The following is a 19,874-nucleotide window of genomic DNA, read 5'->3' on the forward strand; positions in this document are numbered from 1 at the left end:
AACCACTACTTCACACTGGCTCCCTAGAGCACTTCTGCTACAGAACAGCTCTACAAACTAAGTAGGTAAATAAATATGGGAAAATATCACTTAGAGAAGGACCTGAAATATTTTCCTTGAAGCTTGAGTTTGTTTTATTCCAGTTTGATTTGATGTTTGATTTTTTTTCTTAAAAAGATAAAAGTGGTATAGAAATGAAAACTGATTATTATTATTGCTACTTTACTATTTCACTGATTAAAAAGAAAGGCCCATAGACATTTATTTGTGGCACCCATAACCTAGGTTTAAGTTGCCATTTAGTGATTAGCCTATATATTTGAGTTTCTAACATTGCCCAGGACTATGTTGGAGCACCAAATGCATTATGAGCAGCAATATCAAAATCCTTCTCTCCACCCCAGTACTGCCCTTCCCCCCTTCTTTCTGTCACTGCTCCTACTAAAGTCAGTAGGCTTTGGGGAGGGGGCTTAGCAAGAGAGAAGAGGCACCCCAAGCTGTGGTTCACTCTCCTCTCCCATTAAAACAATCAAGAGGAACTTGATAAAGCTGTAAGTTCCTCAACATATCTGCAGTCCAAAGAACAGTTTGCTGATCATCGGATTAAATAGTAGGAAATTATTTAAGAAATGAGAATGCTCTTCTTTGGCTGCTCTCACAGAAAGTCCAGCAGTGCATGACAGCATCAGCTCTCACATAAATTCATAAAACATGTGTTATTCAAAGCATGTTTTTAATAAAATGCCAGTAACATAATGCAATTATGATTGCACTACAAGATACTGGCTTCTGTGAAAAAGCCAGGGACATTTGCAATGAGAACCTGTTTGTTATGAGACATTTAGAGAGCAAGCGAAAGGAGTTAGCTTCCCAGCATGAAGTCAGGAAAGCTGCAAGCAAGTATAACCACCAGAGCAATTCTCAGAAGTCTTGACTGGACTGCCCTAGCCATCTGCACTACTAAAAAGACCCAGGTGTTCCTCAAGCCAATAATCATCACGATGTGGATACTAATCCAACTGGATTGGCATACCCACCCTGGAAAAGTTTTCAATTACAGGAGAGATGAGTCTCAAGAAGTCCATTTTGCATTAGTCAGCCAGACTCCACAAAAAAATGTAATGTATTTACTGGCAGTGTGATAAACAACTGCTTGTTGCAATTGCTTGGACCTCATTGATGAGTGTCCCCTTGAAGGTGAGGACAGGATGCTTGAAGTTGTACTATAATTATATACAGCAACTGTTGTAGCTGATGTGTACCACATTACATATATACACACACATTCAGCTTTACAAATAACAGGTATGACAGTTACCGAGGGACAAGGACATGGGGAGCTCTGTTACGCAAAACAGGAACCTAGTGAAAGGATTTGAGAAGCAGAGTCAAATGCTCCAGTAGAGGAGAGAGGTGAATATTTTGGCAGCAGAGTGCACCAGATGAATATTAGTGGGCAAAGCAGTGTTATAAACTGAGATATAAAAGCTAGGAGCTAAATGGTACCTTAAACCAAGGTTATGGGTGCAACAATGGAATGCCTAGGCCAGCCATTGGCAAACTCGGCCCTCCAGATGTTTTGGGACTACAGTTCCCATGACCACTGGTCCTGTTAGCTAATGATCATGGGAGTTGTACTCCCAAAATATCTGGAGGGCCGAGTTTGCCTATGCCTGGCCTAGGCGCACCTTTTTTAATAACAAGAATACAAAGCTGAAAATGAATGAACTGCAGCTAAAATATTGTGTTCATTTTTCACATGCCCTAGTCCAGGCATCCCCAACCTGTGGCTCTCCAGATGTTTTGGCCTACAACTCCCATGATCCCCAGCTAACAGGACCAGTGGTCAGGGATGATGGGTATTGTAGTCCAAAACATCTGGAGGGCCAAAGGTTGGGGATACCTGCTCTAGTCCTTCCCCTGCCCGCCCCCCTAATATTCTTAAGAGGGTCTCATCTCCAGTCCAGAGAGTAGCTAGAAGTGGGGAAGCAGGAAAAGGTCCTCCTTTCCTTCTACTCTGCAGTTTTAATCTGAAATCTTAGGCACAGTTCTGAGCCCAGAGCTCAGAAACAGCTCACGCTAATGAAATTCCCTATTGCAAAAAGCGCCAGAACAATGGGAGCTTTGAACACTGCGGCAAAGGAGAAACAAGCAGAACTATCTAGCCAAGGAGTCTAGCAATGGTGAACTAAATGGCCTTTCACACCAAATGATCAATTCCTTTGTTGAGGGCAGGTAAACTCCCTCAGATATGACTACTGCATTTATGCTACGCAAGGGGCTACCTTTGAAAACGGCCCAGAAACTTTATTTCAAAATATAGCTGCAAGGCTTTGTTATGCATACACCAGCCCAGTGCCTTCCCAGAACATTATGAATGTTTTACTGACGTACCAGCTCCCAGTCTGTTTCTGGACCTAATTCAAAGTGCTCTCCTTTGAGATGTACGACTCTCAGATCTTCTGAGGAAAGGAACTTTTTTTGGTGGTGGTGACCCAACTTTGGAATGCCCTCCTCAGAAGCCTTTGCCTGGTATCTTATTTGATTTCTTTTGGGGAGTCAGGCAAACACATTTTATCTCAACTTTTAACTTAGCCAAGGGATTAGAGTTTGCTTACAAGGCTCTGGGTTCACATGGATAGACATAGATGCAGATTTCATACTCCACACCTTTGGTGTTGGATCAGCATTCCCAAGGCAGGTTGCAAACAAAATAAAAAGTATAGTATGACCAAAAAAATAATAATCCATTGTTTTAATGGCCTCACCATAAGGACACTCATAGCAGATAATAAATGCTGTTACATCTTTAGATGTTTAATCTCTCAAGATGCCTTTAGTATAGATGACAATATACTGGCTCGTGTCTTAATGAGTTCACATTAGCCACTATCAATTTTTTTGTCCTGTAGAACTCAGTGGAAGTGAACCCAGGAACTTTTGTGTGCAACACAAGTGCTATCCCGCTGCTTCCTAACATAGAAGTCACATCCCGGCTGTGATGGTATTTCTGCAGCAAAATGTGTCAAATATGGGTAGTAAACCTCATACTCTTTCTTGTTCCAACAGGCTTTGGGGAACTGACTGTTCTTCAGGATTCGGCTGCTGCAACGTTTTTACTCCAAAGTAAGTGCATAGAATTATAACTTGAACAGTGTTAAAGCAACTCCTTCAATAATAAAAACATGGTCATAAGGAAAAGCTAGTAGCTAGCGAAGTATTATCTGTTGTTCAAGAGATAGATATTTTATTCAGGTCAGCATAGCATTTCCTCCAGAGAGTACAGAGCAAGGCACTTAAAATCCAATTTTAAATTCTTAAAACACACATTATTGATTTCAATATAATCTGCATTGATTTATTCATTTTTGTAAAATCCAAGTTGGAACCATGTTAGACTTTGCATAATAATCTTTGATAATACTTATCTGCTTTAATTAAGTGTTCCAGTATGTGCCGTTATCCAAGGGCTAAAACGTACCCCAAATGATTTTCCCAAAGCAGATACAACAAAACACTGCAGGACTCCCCTAGCACATGGGAGGATAATAGCCTGAACTAAGTAACACTCCAGTTTTCTTTCCATTCAGATATAAAAATAAGAGGTAACCTAGGCTGCATCACACCATTTCAGCGATTTTCATAACGGGGCAAGTGCAACAGACACTCTACTTTCATTCTTTGCCTTTTCCTGTAGTGTCTCTTGCCTTCTTGATTTGAGTTATCCAGTAGTAGTTGTTTTTTCCCCCCAGGCAACCTTTCTGCAGTACTTTGCTTATGGCACACTATGGTCTGCAAAGAGAGAGGTGGATAACGGTTCTTCACAATCTCTTCAGGTTCAACTATAAGATTCTGTCACTCACACAAAACCAAGCCCTCCACTGATTGCCTTTCATCGAATTAATTTCCTGTTGGTTGTAGAACAGTATAAAATGATTTCACCAGTTTCTTCATTCTGTTAAAGGGTTGGAATTAGTCAACTATCCAATGACCACAAAGGATCTCTGTTTACTCCAGGATTCTCTCTCCATATTACCTTCATAGCATGGGAACACATGATGCTGGTCGTAGAAACAGAAGCAAGTGTGACAAGAGACAGCAATGTGGAACGCTCTTTCTTGTAGCCTGTGGCTTCTGATGTTATCTTCACAAAACTGGAAGGAGCTGCACCACAGTGCTGCTCATGCCATAAAGAAAGGGCCCCTCTGGCACTTCCAGGACTAATTTAAAATAAATGGCTGCATCCAACATTAGTCCTGCACAGAGCAGACCCACTGGAAATAATGGGACACAATTCGCTGAGCACCCTTAATTTCAATGGGTATACTTTGAGGAACGCCGGTGGCGCTGTGGGTTAAACCACAGAGCCTAGGACTTGCCGATCAGAAAGTCAGCGGTTCGAATCCCCGTGACGGGGTGAGCTCCCGTTGCTCAGTCCCTGCTCCTGCCCACCTAGCAGTTTGAAAGCACGTCAAAGTGCAAGTAGATAAATAGGTACCACTCCGGCGGGAAGGTAAACGGCGTTTCCGTGTGCTGCTCTGGTTGGCTCCCTCGGTCAATAAAGTGAGATGAGTGCCGCAACCCCAGAGTCAGTCATGACTGGACCTATTGGTCAGGGGTCCCTTTACCTTTACTTTTAGTATAACTTAAGTTGCAAACACCCCAGAGGTGTCTCTGTGTGTGCGCAGCATTCAAAATTCACCAGGTGCATTTTGTACCCTGCTGTCAGCCACTTGGCAACCAAGTGAAGATACCTGGGTGCCTGGATGGCGTCTGACGTCTCCACCATCTGGAGCTGCATGCCTGGGGATCCTTGAATCTTGACCCTTTTCACACAACAGCAACACATCCTATAGAATTCTATCCATTATATTTTATCTGCACCATCAGGATGAATTTCAAGAACCCAAAAGTCATATTGAAAAATACAACTTTCGAGATGTCTGCCCCCAAAATGGCAACTAGGCATTCTGTTTTGGCAACTGTTAACCCTGGTTTAAGGAGCCATTTGGTGCCTAGGTTATTTATCTGTGTTTCTAACACTGTTTGTAGTTTAATTTTGCAAGGATTTTCCCATGCATGAAAATCTACAACCTGGACACTGAAGTCATGAGTTATGATCAAGTCTTAAATATGGTAAGTGTGTAATTCTGCGGTGAATTTGCATAACATCTGGGGAGCTGTATTCTGTTTGGAGAATGGAAGAATAACTAGGAGAATGGCAAGCATAAAATCACTGCTATTAATATTTGTTCAGTGTAGCAGCAACTAATTTCTGGCAGCGCTCCAAGTGTTACAGAACTTCATGGCGTAAATCCTGTTTTTAAAAAATTAGCTGAAGATTTCAGAAATCAGGAAGGTAAGTGTTATCATACTGTACTGCTCCTTTGAGTTGCCAGGTAGGTTCACTGAATTAAGACTTAGTTCACGTTATGGCATCAACCTGCCCTCCATTTCTACCTCCCCAAACTAGGATGTACTAATGTTTTCCTATACTCCCACACAAGGCAAGGATCCAAACAGGTTTCAACAAGTTGCTGCGAGTTATTTCATCCAAATTCCTGAAGCATTATAGGAACTAACATTTCAAAGTCTGTTTGGAAACTTTCTGAAATCGTTCCAAGTTCAAGATACTTTAGACCTCACTTGCACAAATCCCCTTCTACAGTAATAGAAAGCAAGGAGGGTGACTCAGGCACTGGTACATGTTGAGATAGTCAGTGACAACAGCTGCAGTTTCCAAACAGCTGCCCACTCCCACGTCGCCTGCATGGGTGGAAAGACCACTTGAGCCAAACTGTATTCACCATCTCTTCTACCAGAGCTTCAACTAAGAATCACCATGTGAAACAGAAAGCTCAATACTGCTGTTCTTCCTCTTTGGCTTCTTGCTAGCAAAGAGTTTATCAGGCCTACACAGTCCTTGAGGGTGTGCAATGGAGTGTAGCTGTGGGTCAAGAGAACCAAAAATAGGCAAAACAGCCAATGGTGAAAGTTCAAGGGCAGACCTTCAACGGTTCACTATCACTGAGATCCATGAAGGTGTGGGGACAACTCACATTTGAGGCTCATGATAATTGGTCGATCTGTTTTTAAACTGAAGACATTTCCCAATTGCCTCTCCTTGTTTTCTAAAATTCAAGTCCTGCACTGGAAGCAAGGAGGGCACATGCAGTAGCTACTTTAAAAAAACCATAAAGATTATTCTGCACATTGTGTACAGAAAAATTCGACCAAGTACAACAGAATGAGAAGACATTCATTTAATCTTACTGCAACCACGAAGCTGCATACTGTGCCAGAAAACTATTTAAATATACACAAACCATAAGGCCCAATCAAAAACACTAGTGGTACTTCAGGTTACATACGCTTCAGGTTACAGACTCCGCTAACCCAGAAATAATGCTTCAGGTTAAGAACTTTGCTTCAGGAAGAGAACAGAAATCGTGCTCCGGCAGTGCGGCAGCAGCAGGAGGCCCCATTAGCTAAAGTGGTGCTTCAGGTTAAGAACAGTTTCAGGTTAAGTACAGACCTCTGGAACGAATTAAGTACTTAACCCGAGGTACCACTGTATTTCTATGAATGTCAACATGGTCAGCCCTTAAATTTTCAGACAAGTCTGCCTGGTATCTTACTTTTTAATGTTTGCCAAGGGTACAGCAGTACTTTTTGTTTGCTGCACTGATGATATACTGAAATCACATAAGCTCCGTAATACTGAGTTATTGTGGTTCTCTCATACAACAAAGAGAAAATAAAACCAATAGACTGCATGAGGTTTTAGTTCATTGCTTGCTTAATACTGAGCAAAACATGCAACTTAAATAGCATTCGCTTCTTCAGGAACTCTAGATTTTTGTTCATGCCAACCTTCTAATAGAGGGTTGGGCAGATGGTACATTTCGATCTATTAGCAGATCACTGGGTGATTTGCAGTAGATTGGCAAGGTTTTTTGGCTCTCAGTTAGCAAGATAAATAGCCAAAGCCCACCATCCTTCTCTGCAACCCCTAAATGAGGCTGCTGGAATCTCTGTTCCATAGTAACTCAAATGTGGTTGCAAACTCATATCTACTGTACAGGTTATATATGATGCATCATTTTAAATCAGGCTCTGCATTTCACACAAAAACTATTTTGCAGCCAACTCCAGTCAGTGGATCATGAGCTTCTGTTTTTCCTCCTATTATTATCTACTCCATTTCTTAATCACCCTTCATCAGTTAAGATCCCATATTTATAAGCATGTACATTAAAACAACAAAACATAATCACCTTAAGACCATAATTAAAAACAATCAATAGAGCAAAAGGACTCCATCAGCTACAGTTAGCCTTAACAAAATCTGTGTATTCTGGAGGGCCTGGATAGCTCAGTTGGTTAGGACGTGGTGCTGATAACACCAAGGTTGCAGGTTCAATCCCCATATGCGACAGCTGCATACTCCTGCATTGCAGGGGGGTTATACTAGATCAGGGGTGTCAAACTCAAATTCATCGGGGGTCGCATCAGCAGTTTGGTCACCCTCAAAGGGCCGGTTGTATCTATAGGACTATGTGTCCACTCTTTATTATCATAAATTATTTCCTGTGTAGAACGGCCGGCGCCGCTAGAGGGCAGACATTCTCTGGCTTGTAGGCTGCCGCGCATGCGCTGAAGAGGCGGCTTTCTTGTGTCCAAAAAAAAAAAAGCGAGAATAAAAGGTGAAGGCTGGCGGCCGGCAGCGGCTACACGGGCCACATGACGAGGTCTGGCGGGCCGGATTCAGCCCGCGGACCTTGTGTTTGACACCCGTGTACTAGATGATCCTCAGGGACCCTTCCAACTCTGCAATTCTATGATTCTTTTATTCTATTCACCTAAGTGAAAGCGTGTGCCTTCAAGCAGTGCCAGCAGTCCAATAGCAATATAGTAAAATAAAGTAGACCCTGCAAATATGCCCACAACTGTCTTAATGCACACCTGACCAGCACTCAAAGCTTGTGGCGATTGCTATTTATCTAGTACTTCCTGGCTGAAGCCAGTGCAAAGCAACAGGCAAATTTCTCAGTTCAATTAAAAGAAACACAGCAGCTGCCTGTAGGTTGAAAGGGGAAAGCTTGCATTGTATTTAGTTACACTACTTTGGTGTTGCAAAATGCAAGAGCAGATAAACCCTAAGGGCAGCAGAGCACAGGGCAGATTTGATACATAGGATAAAATCCATTAGATTTGGCAAATGTCATTTGTACCTCTTGATTACACATTCTACATGGGGTGGGTCTTGAAGAACACCCAGGCTTCAGCTTGTGCAGGATGCTATTGCCAGGTGTAAAAGGTAAAAAGGTAAAGGACCCATGGACATTTAAGTCCAGTCAAAGGCGACTATGGGGTGACATATGGTTGTCAAGCCTCTGCTTAAAGACCTCCAAAGAAGGAGACTCCACCACACTCCTTGGCAGCAAATTCCACTGTCGAACAGCTCTTACTGTCAGGAAGTTCTTCCTAATGTTTAGGTGGAATCTTCTTTCTTGTAGTTTGGATCCATTGCTCCATGTCCGCTTCTCTGGAGCAGCAGAAAACAAATAGAATCATAGAGTTGGAAGAGACCACAAGGGCCATCGAGTCCAACCCCCTGCCAAGCAGGAAACACCATCAGAGCACTCCTGGTTGTGGCGCTGATCTCGCTTTTAGGACAAGGGAGCAGGCGTTTCTCCATAGACAGCTTTCCGGGCCATGTTGCCAGCAGGACTAAACCGCTTCTGGCACAACGGAACACCGTGATGGAAACCAGAGTGCATGGAAACGCTGTTTACCTTCCCGCCACAGCAGTACCTATTTATCTACTTGCACTGGCATGCTTTCAAACTGCTAGGTTGGCAGGAGCTGGGACAGAGCAACAGGAGCTCACCCCGCCACGGGGATTCAAACCGCCAACCTTCTGATCAGCAACCCCTAGAGGCTCAGGGTTTAGACCAAAGCGCCACCCATATGCCTGGTGTGTTAAGTAGCACCTCACCAAATGGTCCATATTTCTTCAGTTCAGTATGCTGTGCACTGATGGCCCATTCAATTCTGACTGTCTATTTAATTTCAATTCAGCTACCTTTAAAACCCTATATCGTTTGGGGGTAAATACCTGAAGGATTGCCTTTCTCCCCACCAAAAAAATATTCTACCTTAGGCATTGCTCCAGAAGCCCCTGCCAAATGATGTTCAATGAGGCAATGCCAGTTTTACGGAATGCCACTTTTAGGAAAACCTACTATGTGACCCCGCAGGCGCCACCTGGCTCATCAGGGAGACCTCTGGGCCTACTTGATCTGTTGTTTTTTTGCTTTGTCTGCTAGCTGTTATTTCTTTTCCTGGCATGTTTGCTCTATCACTTAGTTCTAAGAGTAACATTTGATATGAAATAAAATCCATGCCATTCTGTCTTTGGTTATGGTCAACTGAAGCTTCAGAAGAATTTCTGCTGAAAAATAAGTGTCTATAAACCCTCCACTATTTGTTTCTCTGGAATCAACAGCCTGTGTTCCATATTTCTATATCAACAAGCATATCTATCACTACTCAGTAGTTAGAAAATGATGGCATACTCAGATCTCTCAATCTCACTCTGCAACACAAGAATGTTTTTCATCCACCCAAGTACACTGAGCCCTCCTGCAGAGCGATAGATATCTGGGATAACAGAGCAATATAACTTAATTGGTGGTGAACTTGCTGTTAGTCTGACCCCTGCTAGGCCCAAGGAGCTACCAACTTCAGCAAACATTGGAATGGACCAAAACGGATGTCAATAATTGAAAAGTTTAACTCTGTGTAAGTTTCTTGCAACTTTTTGATGAATCACAGTGACTGACAACATGAAGTGTTGACATCTTGGGTGTTAAGGACCTGATAAGTATATCATGTTTTACCTTATTAAGAAGTAAGATAGCAACACATGTCAAAGCAGATGTGGCAACACAGCGTTGTTTGGAAGAATATACTGGAATGAGCAACGGCATGCCTAAAAACATTTTGCCTTAGTTAGGATTATGATCATCTACATGATCATTCCTCTAATTTCAAATTCCTCTAATTTATTGCTTTGTCAATGAAATTACAATGCTACTTTTAAACAGCATTGTTTTCTGAGTACTATAACTCAGTATGGCGTTTTCCTTTATGTTGCCATTTCTTTCCTCTTCAACATTTGTAACACTGTTTTCTTTACAGAGATAATATTTTCAGATTTAAACATTGTGTATCAATAAACTGAGTGCTTCATTTCAGTTACTATTCTGAAATCACTGGATACAAGTTGTATCACTGGATACAACTTAAACTCTCTAACTCAAGGGTTGCTAAAGTGCAAATTCAAACCCAGATTAGATCACAAGAAGCTAAGGTCATCAACTATAAATCCATTCTATATCTTTCTCCATGTAGTCCTTGGGTTGTTGTTTTTTTTGCACAGAGTATTGGTGCAGATGATCCCATAACCAGTTACAGTGGTACCTCAGGTTACATACACTTCAGGTTACAGACTCTGCTAACCCAGAAATAGTACCTTGGGTTAAGAACTTCGCTTCAGGATGAGAACAGAAATCGTGCTCCGGTGGCACAGCAGAAGCAGGAGGCCCCATTAGCTACAGTGGTGCTTCAGGTTAAGAACAGTTTCAGGTTAAGAACTGACCTCCAGAATGAATTAAGTACTTAACCTGAGGTACCACTGTACTGTTTAGTATTCTAAATCGTGGGTTTTTTTCCTCTTCCCTCCCCAAAAAAGCTTGTAACTCACCAATGGGGTACACACTGTCCCATTATTGTCCAGGTAAGAAGTCAAAACCCCACTTCGCAGCCAATGCTCACCATCCTCTCTCCATTATCAGAGCCCTACCTCTCCCTTCTCTTTATGCTGGATTTGTTGGGCCAGTGTATCAACATTCACCATTTTTTACCCACTCACTAAATTTCTCCTTTCTCCTACATCGCAGCATGTGACAGTACTAAAGAAGCCAAGCCACTAGCTAGCTTCTTTGGGGAAACTGGTGCCACTGTGCACATTCTGAATTAGGAAATATACCAGAGAAAAGAAAACTATTCTGGGGCAAGGAGGAAGCATCTATGAATAAGAAACACACAAAGATTTGAAAAAATGGAACAAAACAAGAGTTGACAGTTGTAATCCTCCATATTATTCAGGGAGGAGGAGGAAGCACCTATAAATAGGAAACTCGTAAAGATAAAAAATGAAGCAAAACAAGAGGTTACAGTTGTAATCCTTGGGAGGGAATCAGAGGGGGAGAATGAGCTCAGGAGGACATACTTTTCAGTAAACATGTCTATGGCTGGGATGCACACATGCAACTAGGTGCTGGTATATATACATCCTACATACCGAAACACTGCAAAATACTGGCTGGTGTTACTGCAACAATGTTCTCTCAGTGTCCTCCAAGACAGAAAGAACGGATCTTTTTTTACCAAAATGCAAGCAGACATCAAGTTCTCTTTTACCAGAATGCATGCAAACATCAAGCTCTCTCCAACTGTACATTCTAGATTGTAGCAAGAGACACACAAAATGTTTTGCATAGGACCAGATACAACAGGTGAGCACTGGTTAGCATAGGTTAGGAGTCTTTCCTTCGGTGGCGTGTAACTAAAAACAGCCTCATCCCCTAGCCAGCTGAACTTCAAAGATGGAGAGACATTAAAGAGAGAGTCTTTCTATCCTGCTAGATTTAAAAATGACAAATGATCTTAGTCCACTATCTCAGAGTCATACTTGTGTGTGTGGTCCTTTGGGGTGTGTGTCCTGTATTCCAGTTTATAAATCTAGAAAGAGATGAGCCAGGCACCTTATTGCACACAGAAACTGGAAAGGCCAGAGTGTCATGCGTGTGAACGGACAGTCTCACTGGGATCATAGTCCCCAAAGACAATGCTGTGCAGCTCCAAAGCAAATAAACCTGAGTGAGTCACAAAACACGCAAAGAGCTCTCTGTCTGACCAGAGCAAAAGTGTGTGCCTGCAGTCGCCAAAGAGCTGCTTTATGAAAGTTTCGAGCCATTTCTGCCCGTGACAAGATGAAACTGGACCTGCCTTCAACCCCCCCAAATCAAGATCTGAAACCGAGACAAGGGGTCTCAAGAGCCAAGGGTCAAAAATTGTCACTGAAGCCACCACTGCCTAGCCACACGCAGCCGAACAAGAATGAATGGGATGTGAGTGAATAGGTTTTAATTATGTGAATGGTGGAGCGGCGATTACGAAACTCCCGAGGATAATAACGCACTCTAAAATCCAGCTCGGTGTTCCAGAAGCCTGGTGCTAAAAGAGAAGGCGGAGAAATCGCTTGCACATTCACTCAGACTCTGAATAAGATGGTCTTTCTTTTTTCCCCAACACCTTTGGCAGGGATCTAAAAAGCTTCCTTTCCCTGATCATGTATTAAACAACAAAAAAAGGGTTTACAAACGTAATCGGATAGAAAAGCAGCCATCGCAGCTCACCCACCAGCAGCTAGTCCTTGGGAAAGTTTCACATTTCGCAAAAGCCTCGCAGCGCTATCAAAGTCCACAGCCACATCGTTGAGCGGAAAGAGCCCAGGCTTTGCTCTTAATGGGAACCATCTGCTGCTCGAACAAGGCAGGACGAGCAATTATTGTTTTTGAAAAAGAAAGAAGAGGCAGCAGCAGCAGTTAACTCGAATTAAACCCGCCAGGGCAATGAGGTCCACTTTCCCCCTTCCTCCCGGGCCTCATCGCAGCTCGGCCGGCTGCTGCCAGGCGGGATCGGCTCGGGCAACTTCCTCGACGCGCCGAAAGAGCCACCGAAGTGGCGGCCGCCCAGTGAAGGGAAGAAGCAGCGACACGGGGAAGGGGGAAGGAAGAGGGAGAGGGGGGGGAAAAAGCTCCCCGAGAGGTTGCCTGGCTTAGTGGCTCAGCAAATCAGCATTCCCCGGGAGGGGTTTCGAGGCTTTCAACAGGTGGAGCCGCCCCTTCGCCAACAGGGAGAGCTCTCGTGAGGCGGCGGGAGGGGAGGGGGGACGCGCGAAACTTACCCAAGTTGGAAGGCGGCAGACGAAGGAGAAGACGCGGCTGGTCTGTGGTGGTAGCGGCGGCGCCTTTGTGCTGCTGCCTCCGCCGCCTCCGCCGCTCCCTCTCTCCCCAAGTGGCCGCGCCTCAGCCCAGCAGCCCCCGGAGGCAGCGCGCACGACCCGCAGCAGCCAGCGGCGGGGCCGGCGGGCTGTTGCCCATATTCTGAGGGAAAGGAAGGAGGGCGGAGGCGCCGCCGCCTCAGCAGCAGCCTCCACAAATCAGCGCGAGAGCCTCGGCGGCGGCGGCGGCAAGCAGCTTCCCGAGCCGAGGAAAGGCGGAGAGAAGGAGCTGAGGGGGAAAAGCACTACTACTACTCCTCCGCCGCTGCCACAGAGAGCCGGAGCGCATCACATGACGCGCCTCAGCGCCCGCCTCTCTCGCGCTCCTGGCCGGGCAAAAGCGGCGCGGACGAGACACACCTGTGGGCGCCGCACATATCCGTCGCCAGCACAAAGCCAGACAGGAAACTGGGAGGAGGAGGAGGAGGAGGAGGGAAAGAAGAATAAATGCAGGGCAGGGAACCAGTCCGGGGAGGAGAGAGAGGCTCTCGGCCCGCCCTCCAGCCCGCCGCCGCCCGCCCTCGCCTGCTTTCCCCCCCTCAGTGCGCGCGAAGGAGGGAAGCCTCCCGCGCGCTCTTGGCGAGGGGTCTCTCTCTCCGACGCGCCTCTCCGCGTTGTTTGCTTCTCCGGCAGCCGCTCAGGCTTCTCGGGGAGCGGAGGGGGATTGGCTTGCTGACGTGACGGGGCGGGAAGGGGGGGGGACTCGGGGCGAGCTTCGGGCGGCGGTCGCCACGGCTCGGCTCCGGCTCCACGTTCCGGGACCTTGGAGGCGCCGCGCAGCAGCGGGGATCGCATCTCGCATCATGCCTTAGACTTGAGCGCGCTCTCTCTCTCCACATGTAAGCTAGGGAAAGTGTCTCTGAGCATGTGCAGAGAAGTTTTTCTTTGAGGAATCGCTGTAGGCAGCGAAATCATACCCGTCGACATTTCTTAGTTGACAATAGGGACGTCATAGGGACATCACTGGTTGGACAGTGTTCTCGAAACTACAAAAATGAGTTTGACCAAACTGCAGGAGGCAGTGGAAGACAAGAGGGCCTGGCGTGCTCTGGTCCAAACGGGATCCATTCCGGAGGCCCATTTGCAACCTGAACAGAACACAACCTGTGCGGGTCGCGATTCGCCGCTTCTGTGCATGCACGTTATGTCATTTTGTGTGACTGCGCATGCGCAAGTGGTGAAACCCAGAAGTAACCCATTCCATTACTTCTGGGTCGCCGTGGGACACAACCTGAAGAAATGCAACCTGAAGCAAACGTAACATGAGGTATGACTGTAATAACTTTAGGGATGTGGATGGCGCTGTGGTCTCAACCACTGAGCCCCTTGGGCTTGCCGATCAGAAGGTTGGCGGCTCGAATCCCCACAATGGAGTTAGCTCCCGTTGCTCTGTCCCGGCTTCTGCCAACCTAGCAGTTCGAAAGCACGTCAGTGCAAGTAGATAAATAGGTACCACTGCGGCGGGAAGGTAAATGGCGTTTCCGTCACGGGGTTCCGTTGCGACAGAAGCGGTTTAGTCCTGCTGGCCACATGACCTGGAAAGCAGTCTGTGGACAAACGTCAGCTCCCTAGGCCTGAATGTGAGATGAGTACCATAATCCCATAGTCGCCTTTGACTGGACTTAACCATCCAGGGGTCCTTTACCATTTTCCCTTATCTTAATAATAACTTTGCTATTTATACCCTGCCCATCTGACTGGGTTGCCCCAGCCACTCTGGGAGGCTTTACATCATTTCTAAAAGCATAATAAAACATTTTTAAAACTTCCCTATACAGGGCTGCCTTCAGACGTCTTCTAAACGTTATATAGTTACTAATCTTGGCTGAGGGGTCGCATATATCCATACCCTCCAACATTTCTCTAAGGAAAAGTGGGACATTCCAGGATCAAAAGAGAAACTGGGATGACTTCTGTAAATCCGGGACTGTCCCTGGAAAATAGGGACACTTGGAGGGTATGTGAAAAGTATCTCGTTTTGAATTTGCTATGGGCTTCTGAGTGGAACATATGAGGATGAAGAAACCAGTGAGGATGACTGGGAGATTCTTGTCCCACTGAATATGGGTTTGAATCCTGGTTTGCGAAGTGCACTGTACAAATACACCTCACTGGCTTAGCATAAACCTTGTCTGTTAAGCAATCCTGCACCCTTTCATAAGGCTCCAAACAAGCCTTTTATTTCTGTGGTTTTTTTTTAATGGCCCCCATTAGTATGAGTCACCACAGATCCTTTTATGACCCGGTCCACTGAAATGTAAGCTGAGCTATAGGACGCAAACCCGAAGCCTTTTGCTTTGGAAGTAAGACTTACTTACTTCTGAGTAAACGTGTTAAGGGACAGGTTACAGATCCCTGAACACAAATAGTGATGTGTTTGCAATGGGAAAAGAGGACCATTAGTTTTAGTCTTGGGTGTGTGGAACAGAGTAAGCCCTAGGAAGCTGTGCAGGTACCTTTTCCCTCAGATAACTTTGAAATCTGGAAGCAAGTCTTGGAAGAGAGAGACCTCAATTTGTATCCTAAGACATTATATGGATTTTACTCAATTCCCCGCCCCGCTACTTGAAAGCCATGCACTTAGAAGCCTGCCCAACTAATAATGGAAGTTACTCCTTCCACTTCTTAGTTCACTCATTCAGTGGAGCATGAGACTCTTAATCTCAGGGTTCAAGCCTCACTTTGGGCAAGGGTCCTGCATTGTAGGGGGGTGGACTAGATGACCCCCACGGGTCCCTTCCAACTTTACAACTTGATTATTCCAAGTCTTGTGGTCTAATGAGCACTTACTTGGAAACAAGTCCCAGTGAATTAAGAGTTATTTCCAAGTGTGCATAGTATTGAACTATCAAACGGTTGCAGCTTTACTTTTTTTTAATGTCTGTTTAATGTAGGTACACATTTCATGGGCAGAGTACCTATTTTCTCAACTATGGGTGGAGGTTGCTAGGCTGTAATAATAATACTTAGATAGCAAATGTAGCACATTTCAAGTGTTCAGTCTGCTTCCCATACACCAGTTCCGTAATTCATACTACAGTCCTCTTAAGACTAGGTCATACATTAAACCAATTCTGCCAATTGGGGGAAGGGGGTGAGGGCTGGGAAGCAGGCAAACAGGCAAATACCAGCTTGTTTAAGGCCTCCTGGTGACTTTGTGGTTGGCGAGGAGATTGCAGCTCACAAAATAGCTCCTGCATTACATCAGCATTAATGCAGTTTGACTTGCCAATTGCCTCTCTTGCCCCTACAAGTCAATGCTGCCTGCAACATATACTAAAAGAGAAGCGGTGAATCAAGTACCCTAATGAAGAGCAGAGACTGATGTGATTGGTATGAAAGATGCCAACATGTAAGGCAGTCAAAGCACAACTATCTGAGGGTTCCCAGGGTGAGGGAACTGGTAGGACTCTGGGGGCCATAAATCGCTGTTATATATGTAGCTCCATCAGGTACACCGGCTGAGACATTGCCTGCCCACAGTCTCACCAGAGTGGTCCATGCTCTGGTTATCTCCCTCTTGGACTACTGCAATGCGCTCTACTTGGGGTTACCTTTGAAGGTGACCTGGAAACTACAGCTTATCCAGAATGCGGCAGCTAGACTGGTGACTGGCTGCCGAGACCCTATAACACCAGTTCTGAAAGAGCTACATTGGCTCCAAGCACAATTCAAAGTGTTAGCGCTGACCTTTAAAGCCCTAAATGGCCTTGGCCCAGTATACCTGAAGGAGCATCTCCACCCTCATCGTGCAGCTCCAAGGGCCTTCTGGCAGTTCCCTCACTGCAAGAAGTGAGGTTACAGGGAACCAGGCAGAGGGCCTTCTCGGTAGTGGCGCCCGCCCTGTGGAAGGCCCTCCCATCAGAAATCAAGGAAATAAACAACTATCTGACTTTTAGAAGATGTCTGAAGGCAACCCTCTTTAGGGAAGTTTTTAATGTTTGATATTTTATTGTGTTTTTAATATTCTGTTGGGAGCCACCAGATGGGTGCGGTATAAATAATAAATTATTATTATTATTATTATTATTATTATTATTATTATTATTATTAGGCTGGTGACATAAACATGGTTTCCCTTACTATAATCCCATAGTAGGAAATGGCTAAAAGGAATAGCCAAATCTGTTAGCACAGGGAGATTGGAATAATAGGAGGAGGAAGTAAACAGACTCAGGGTAGTGGGGAGAGCAGAATGGCAACTGGAGAGGCAAAATGGCCATAGGAAACCATGGATATATTCTTGAAATTGCCTTAAGCAATGTCCCTCTGGACTGGTACTGCCCACTCTGACTGGCAGTGGCTCTCCAGAAGACAAGAGTTCTCAAAACTGGAGTTGATGACTTCCTAAAAGGGAACACCTTTCTCCGGCTTCAGAGTCCTTTTTTTCTGCTGCCATCCCCTTTGCCTAACCTGTGCTTTCCTATTCTACCACCCGCTCAGGGGTGCCAACTGAAATAAAATATTGGGGGGGGGGGAGAGACAGATACGCCCCGCCCCGCACAATCGATTGAATGGCAATGCCTGTGAACCTGGTGTGGGGCAGGGGCTCAAATATTAGGGGTGGGGAAGAAGGGATCTCAGCCTCTCTTGAGTTGGTTCCTATGCACCCACGCCACGGGCCACACTCCTTTAGGATCCCGCATGTGGGGAGCTGGGTGCGGTCTGGCACACCAGCAACCTCCTGCTCGGGGTCCACCCGATTGTGGCGACGGGGCTTGGCCAAGAAGCCTTCGCGGCAACGCACGGGTTACAACAGACGATATTAAAAATAATAATAAGAGGCGTCGTCGGAGGCGCTCCTTCTTCCTCTCCCTCTCTCTCTCTCTCTCTCTCTCTCTCTGGCTCCCCACCCTACTCCCTCCGCGTCCAGCCCAGGCCAGAAGGCACCGAAACCCGTCACTGTTCCCACGCCCCGCCTGGCCAGAAGCTCTGCTGGGGATCGATGGAGCACCGGGAGTCTAGAAGCCCTGTTCCCAGCAGCAGCAGCCTCTTCGCCGGGCTTTTTGCCTATGGGAAGAACGTCTGATTCTCCTTCCTGTCCCTTATGGGCGGGGAGAAGAAGACGGAGAAGAAGAAGGGAAAGTGGTTCCAGAGAGGGAAACGCCACTCCTCCGCGTTCCTCGCTTCCTCTCTGACGCGCCCCCGCGCAATCGCCCCGCTTTGGGTGCCGCAGCTGTTCTCCGGGTGGGCGCGGGCGCGCAGCTCTCTCCTTCATCCTCAAACATCTGCCGGTCTTGCGGGAGGCGGAAGGGAGATTTCCCCGCTCCGCCCACTCACCCACCCCACCGGTTTCACCCCGTAGGGGGCTGCGAGGGATCAAAAACAGGATCACCTTCCTGCTGTGTCGTCGCAGCCTTTTGGCGATCACACCTCGCGCGCGTTTCAGAGGGTTGGAAAGGCGAAACCGCTGGGAGCGACTCTTCCCCACCCAGGGCCTGAGATCTGGTGGCATCGTCAATCCGCGGGGATCGGGCCGCTCTGGGAGAAAAGGGGATTATTTTGGGGACAAAACCCTTAAAATGTGTCCCAGGAGGGAGAAAGGGACAGGTTGCAAGCTACCTCCCTATCATCCTCGTTCCTGTAAGTTGTTGGTCTAGAGGTAGGCGCAGCTCCTGATTTAAGCCAGGGGTTGCGAACCTGTGCCTCTCCAGGTGTTCATTGGACTCCAACTCCCATCAGCCTCAGCCAGTATGATGCAGTCCAGCAAAAAACCAAAACCAAAACAACTATCCCTTTCTCTGGAGAGCCATAGGTTCCAGGTTCCTGGATTAAGCTCTGTGGGTTGTTTTCCTTTCTCATACACTGGACCTTGTGGGCCCTTTTTGTCCAAGCTAAACCACCTGTAGCATTGGAATCTCCCATGAACATTGTGATCTGTGATCACCTCGCAGTTGCTTTCTGATTAAGATGCTTGGATCCTGCCTTCTTGTGCCAGAGCACCTCAAGGCAGCTCGCAATCAGATTGGGCGGGTGAATCAATCAAAATATCACATATTAAAATACTAATTGAGCATACAAATAATAATGTACCAGCAGCAGATACATTGTTGGCTCTATGCGTGTGTGCACGCGCGTTCTTCCTGGATGCAGCAAGGGAAGAAATAGTTAGCGCTCCTCATGCACTGAGACCTTATCTTGCCCCCAATCATCCTCGCTTCACTTAGGCTTGAAAAAAGCATACTGTTCCAATAGGAGGGGTTTTTTTGGGGGGGGGTTATTTATTTATTTATTTATTTTGCCTCTAATTCCTATGATAGAGACTATTTTTGGATTGTTGTAGCAGCGGTTGAGGGTATAATTAACCCTTTCCTCACCATGCATTGGAAACCCTTTCCCCAAAATCAGCCCCCTGCAAGGGTTGAAAACAGCCTTCTGTTGGGTGCCAGTGGAGAGCAGTTTTCCAGCCTAATTTCCATGCCAAGGAGTGCTCTGTGCAGAGAGGTTAACCTTTCCCTTCACACCTGCAAGTTTTGGGGGGGGAGAATCATTCCAAGGAATATACATACATGCACACTCTTTCTCTCATGCTCTTCTACCCAGGAACTTAGTATTGAAAAAAGCATCCCCACCCCCCAAAGTCCAATTGCCTGGGATTGCCAGATCCGGCAACACCTACTTTTTGTTTTGGCTACATCCAGAACGTTTGCTGCATGGGAATTCTGCTCTCAAGCTGGTAATGTTCCCCACATCCATCCTATTCCATCCCACTCTCACACACCCCCACCACAGAGTTAGC

At 46.0% G+C, this 19,874-nt stretch overlaps 1 protein-coding gene across 3 annotated transcripts in view; it reads right to left on the reverse strand.

Annotated features, from left to right (window-relative positions):
* PLXNB2 (plexin B2) overlaps positions 1-13,892 on the reverse strand; it is a 331,464-nt gene extending 317,572 nt beyond the window's left edge. The window contains exon 1 of one of the 3 annotated variants that reach the window (XM_083574852.1): positions 13,040-13,892. The gene's annotated coding sequence lies outside the window, so the exon portion shown is untranslated. Of the gene's footprint in view, positions 1-12,492; positions 13,007-13,039 lie in introns of those variants that run through there. The other 2 variants (XM_083574854.1, XM_083574853.1) reach the window with 2 other exon arrangements.
* Between the last annotated feature and the right edge of the window lie 5,982 nt (positions 13,893-19,874).

The sequence above is a fragment of the Podarcis filfolensis genome (assembly GCF_964270895.1).
Source record: "Podarcis filfolensis genome assembly, chromosome: 10".
Classification (NCBI taxonomy): domain Eukaryota; kingdom Metazoa; phylum Chordata; class Lepidosauria; order Squamata; family Lacertidae; genus Podarcis; species Podarcis filfolensis.